Raw genomic sequence first — 5,965 nt, 5'->3', positions numbered from 1 at the left:
TTCTTTCCTAAAAAATCTGTTCCATTTTCTCTTTTCTTTATCTCCTTTTACTAGAAAAAGGGCTCGTGCGTTGCAATGGGAGAAAAAAAATCATAATCCTCAATGGCTAAGACCACAATTTTCTGCAATCTCTCTCTTTCTCACTGAGACTTCCTGAGAGCATTATCCATGTAATGTAATGTATTACAAACAATGTGCATGTATGAAATGCTACACGTTAATCACAAAAGCAAGGAACAACTGCTCCGTGCATTGGATTTGTGTTGTTGTTCACTACATCTTCAGAAATAGACTAACAAAAGAAAACGTGACATGTCCACTCTCATTGTAAATAATTTGTTATTTTAAATGCCTAAATTACCTTTCGAGTTAGTTAACCAAGTGTAAGGAACCATTATCTTCATTAGTTGCATATATTATCGAGAGCCTAAATCATGAGGATCATACATTTATCTACATAAACTGAAGAAAAAAATGAGTAAGAAAATGATGTTTAATTAGTAAGTTACCAAATGTCCATTAGTGTTTACAAAATTCTCTTTGACCTTGTTTGCACATCATCCCTATCTCCTATAAAGCATAAAGTACGTACAATGCAGTTTTCTTTGGGACAAAATGAAACATAATAAAAGGGTTTGCACATACCATGAAAATCGTTTTTTTTCTCTTTCAGGAGCGTGCAAAGAAGATTACCCTTGTTATATCAGGTCAACTAAATAACATTTACTAAGATTGATCAAATAACATTGTTTCATGTTTGGACAATAAAGAAAGGCAAAGTATTTTCGGGCTCTGTACCTACAATGGGATTGCTCCTATTGTCGATAGGTTAGAGCAACTCTAGCACACCCCGCAAAAACTTGACCAGCAAAACGTGTTCGCAGTTTCGCAGTTCGCGTTTGCGGGTCGAAAACTAGCGCGGCCGAACAGATACTATAAAACAAACTGCAAAACTGGAATAAAGAGCTCCTTCCTCCAGTCCGGCCATTGCCGCCCCTTCCTCCAGCCGGCCGAGCCCAACCCCGTCGGGCGCGCCCCGTCGCCCGCAGGCCATGCCCCGTCGCCCGTCAGCCACGCCCCATCTTCCATCGGTCGCGCCCCGTCCCTGCCGGCCACGCCCCATCACCGCGTCGGTCGCGCCCAGCCTCGCCGGCCACGCCCCGCCGCCTCCGTCGTCCGCGTCCAGCCTTGCCGGCCACGCCCCGTCGCCTCCGTTGTCCATGCCTTGCTCTATTGCCAGGCGAGCCGTGCCCCTTTGCCTGCCACGTCGGGAGGATTCCGGCGGCCAGGCTGAGGTCATGGGAGGCCACGACGATGTCGAGCTTGCCCAATTCGAACCAGCGGCGAGCGATTGCGGCGTCTAGCGGCCTTTTCCGATGTGCGATGATGAATTCCGGCGAGTTTAGGGCGGATTCCGGCAAACTCCGCGGCGGCATGTTTGCTCCGACGAGGTTTTACCGGTATACGGGCCCCCCTAAATTCGGCCTTCCAACCTCCAAAGATAAGGATTTCGAGTGTGCATTTGCGGTGGCCCTTAAAAATTTTACGGGTTGGACCACTTTTACGTTTTCTGTTCTGGACACTTTTTTCACCCAAAACTGTAAAACGCAAAAATTTTATGGGTTTGACCACTTATGCGGGGTCTGCTAGAGTTGCTTTTACAACCATTGAAAAAGATGCAAACTCGTGGGTGGCCTGAAGATGATGGCGACATGACGGGTGGCAGCGGCGAGGAGGCCATAGAGAAAGCCGGCATGATCGACCACGAGAGACAGGGTATGAGGTCCGCCGTAAGGGCTATGATGTTGAAGTATATTTTTGCCACACCGTCTCCACCGCCGCACACAGCGAACACGCTGTAGGCTATGATCAAGGAGAGAGTTACACCACTGGCGGCCATGCAAATGTGAGCTGTTCATCACCTGACCGAATGCCCACGTTACGCCCGTGTGTTGCAATGGGAGAACAAATTGTTCAAAAACAGGAGATAATGTATGGAGGTGATGGCAATAGATCACCAATATCTGATTATCTTACTCCTAAACACTAAATTCAGAATATTCAGAAACAAACACAATCTTGAGCTGATTAGTGAGGGAGATGATAGAAATGTATAATTGTTTATTTGATTATACGATTCCAAAACACTAAATTCGGAAAATGTTGGTAAATTTGAAATGAAATTTGTTTCTTGCAACAATTATTCAAAAATGTTGATTGCCCTTTTGAAAAAAGGTTTGGAAATTAATATTTTGTTGTCGTTCAAAAAAACTTCAGAAATATTTGTGTTCCCAAATGGTTCGATAATTCCAAAAAGGTTTGCATTTTCAATACAAAAACTTTTTACCTTTTCAAAAAATGTTGAAAGTTTGAAAAATGTTTGTGTTTTAAAACAAATATTCGCAAATTTTAAAAAAATGTTTGCTGCAGTACCTCCCAGGTCTTTAATTTTTTTTACTTGTTTATACAAATGTTAAAATTTTATAAAAAATCAAAATTTGAAAGTAGTCACTTTGAAAAAATGTTCGCATTCTCAAAATATGAAAAAATCTAAAAAAATCCCTTTTGAAAATTGTGACTTTAAAATTTGTGTTCAAAACTTTGCAAACTATTCACTGTTTGTTTTCAGGATCTAGCGCTGCATCTAACTTTATTTAATATATCAAGCTTCTTAATTTGACAACTGAGATCATCCATTCTATTGGCTACAATATCACGGTTTCGTCCGGAGCACCCCAGTTCCATTCCTCAATCTGCACTTTTCGTTTTTTTTTGGAGTTTTTCACTGGCGCACTGTAGTACAACATCCGTGAATGGGCCGGCCCATCGCTGCTCTGGCGACTTACTAAATTTTCTGGAAGAAACATATCATTTTTTTTCAATTATGGGTGGCATTGATGGTAATATTTGCCAACTTTGAGGATAGTTTTATGATGGAGTGGCAGCAACGCACCGTCCTTTATTAGTAGATATAGATGTATCATTTTTATTTCTGATGAAAGCTCTTTAAATTCAAAAAAAATGCAAGTACTTTCTTTAAATTACATGACCTTTTTTTAACGACTGAACACTATATAAAATTCATGAACTTCTTTTTAATGTGTGAACACTTTTTGAAAATAAATGAACTAGTTTTAAGTACACGATGAAGTACTTTCTAATATAGAACAAACATTTACATGATGTACAATTTAAAAAGATGATGAATAGTTTTTCTAATAACTGACACACATTATTCATATACACGATAACATTTTTTACAGACACAATGTATATTTTTTACTACACAAGAACATTTGTGAAATGCACGATGAAATTTTTTCTAAATATAAAGAATATATTTTAAATATGCAATGAATATTTCACATTACACGGTTAATACATTCTAATACACCACAACAATTTTTATATTCACGGTGAGCATTTGTAAAATACACAATCAATATTTGTTTAGCTAAACATCAAGAATGCATGCTAGAGATATATCCATAAAGTAGGACGATATCGATGTATCTTGAATGCTAAATCTGTTAGCCAAACACTCCTTTCCCTCCAACCAAATATGTAATGATGGAATTCCATTGTGATTCAAGCTCACTTGCGATTTCTGAACGCCAAACAGATGAGTTAAACCTTGGCCAAATTTCAGAATCTTAGTTTGCCCCACTACGTTAATGGCCCTGTAAGCCGATTATCGGCGTTAAGGGCGCGTGGCGAAGGGTGATTTCTCGGCGCCATCACATACGCCATGACACGACTCAGAAACACTCGGCGTATTAAAAAAACTCGACGTATAGTTGAAAAGCTGAATATTGTCAGGGACCACATGGCGAACAGATGCGCCACATGATTGTGCTCGTTGCAATTGACAGCATCGTGACAGGGGCATGTGTAAGCCGTGTGTCTTGGACGGCACACACACGGCGTAGTTACACTCCCAGCATAGATAGAAACTGAGTGCTGGCACTAGACTTACACGGTGCTTAATGTGGGCCAGCCGTTAGTTGTCTTTTTTTTGCCGCAGGCTGCTAATTTTGCCTCGGAATATAGGTTTGTCTAGGCCTCGAGAAAAGACACTTGGCTTATGTCCGTATGCCATCGGGATGGAAGCTGAGTGCATGACACTGAGAGTCACACCTGGGGTAGCTGTTGCCGAGGTGAATTAACCTTTGCCATACTGAGATGAAAGTGAGAGATAGGCGCACGCGAGTCGGCTTTAACTGTAGCATCATTAAACGCCATCCCGTGCTGCACCATCTGCCCATTTTTAGTGTCTGAAAGTGGACCTTCTCTAGCAGTTTCAGGGTGAAATATGCCAAACGAGCGATTGACATTATCTCTATCTCTACTATTCTCTGCTATCTAAAAAACCCTTAACAATCCGTCTCCCATAATACGTCCAACCTGCCCCTCTGCATAGCTACCACCAATTTTTTTGTTCTTCCGCGAGCCTCCTTTGGTTTTTTCACCAGCTAGAAAACCATCCAATAATGGAAACCGTAGGCACACAAGTTTCATGTTTGGAAATATCAGCAGCATACCTCCACCTCCACCTCAACCTCTCTGTGAATAAGTCCGATGAGGGATCCTCCACCTCAATGGTGTTCTGCGAGATGATGTAGATAGGACGGCGGCGTGTGGTTCCCACCAACCACTCGACCGTTGGTATTAGGCTTTCCTTGGGTGGGTGTCATGGGGGAGACATTCACGCAACCAGACTTCTCTCCTCTGACTCCACTGCATGTTTTGGTCCCCTAAAGGATTATCTTAGAAAATGAATTTCTTTTAGTTTGCTAAATTATGAATGCACATGGTTGCAATTGTTCTTTTTTTGGCGTCCATTATTTGGGTCCCATGCATGAGCAGATGAGCTAGGATTTCATGCATGAACCTACTAGATACGTATGTCGAAACTACAATAGCAGGTTTTAGTTTAATCCACTCTATTGTAACATAAACATGAAAATTTCATGTTCCCGTTGCAAGGCATGCACTCTCCTAGTTTGCAGAAGAAAAAAAGATTAACGTTCTTTCCTCCTCCCCAAGAAAAGACTCTAGGTGAACAGGTTTCCTTCTCCTCTCTTCGGTGGCGCCGCTGCTCCGCCCCGCCTTCGATGGCATTTGTGCCGTGGAGGTGTGGAGGACCTCGCCCCTGCTGGCGGGAGGGAACACACTCTCATTCTTGTTAGGTTCATAATCCTGGTTGGGCTGTGGCGGCGGGGTTGTCCCTCAATAGGAATAATCTCTCCCATGTTCGGTCCCTGTCCAAATGGCGTGTCTAGCATCGTCGGAGAGCATGTTGTGTCATCGTCAGATCTCGCTCGATTTAGTCGGTGTTGGTCTTCAGTGAATCTCTTTGAATCTATTCTTCTTTTGGTGTTTACAGGTTTGATCCTTTTGATCTACAACTCTCTTCATCGGTGATGGTTGCTCCTCTGGTGTGTAGATCCTATGGGGCCTCACTAGTAGAAAAATGGTCAAACGTGAAGCACATTAGTGCCGGTTTGTATTTGAGCCGGCACTAATGTACACATTAGTGCCGGTTCCAACGGATAGCCGGGCCGCTTTCATTAGTACCGGTTCGTGGCGAACCTTTAGCACCGGTTCGTGCCACGAACCGGTACTAATGAGAGTGGTGGCAGGATGTTGCCAGAGCGGGGCCCCTCCAACACCTTTAGTACCGGTTCGTGCCACGAAACGGTACTAAAGGTCGTCCTATATAAACCCTTCGTCCACCAGCACTCTGTTCTTCCCCCTTTCCCCTCTCCGGCCCTCTCCTCTGTTCTTCCCTTCTTCCTCTCGAGTTCATCACAAAATTTGCCCAAAATTTGTCAAGATTTGAAGGCCCTCATCCATTCAAATGATCACAAAGGTTAGCAACTTTGTCCTTTCATCTCTCATTGCTAGATTAGCTCTTGCATTGGTTTATATAGTGATTAATTTGTGAGTTTAGTAATTTGGGAGG

This window comes from Triticum dicoccoides, chromosome 1A (genome assembly GCF_002162155.2).
Source record: "Triticum dicoccoides isolate Atlit2015 ecotype Zavitan chromosome 1A, WEW_v2.0, whole genome shotgun sequence".
NCBI lineage: Eukaryota > Viridiplantae > Streptophyta > Magnoliopsida > Poales > Poaceae > Triticum > Triticum dicoccoides.
Note: the sequence above shows the minus strand (reverse complement) of the source record.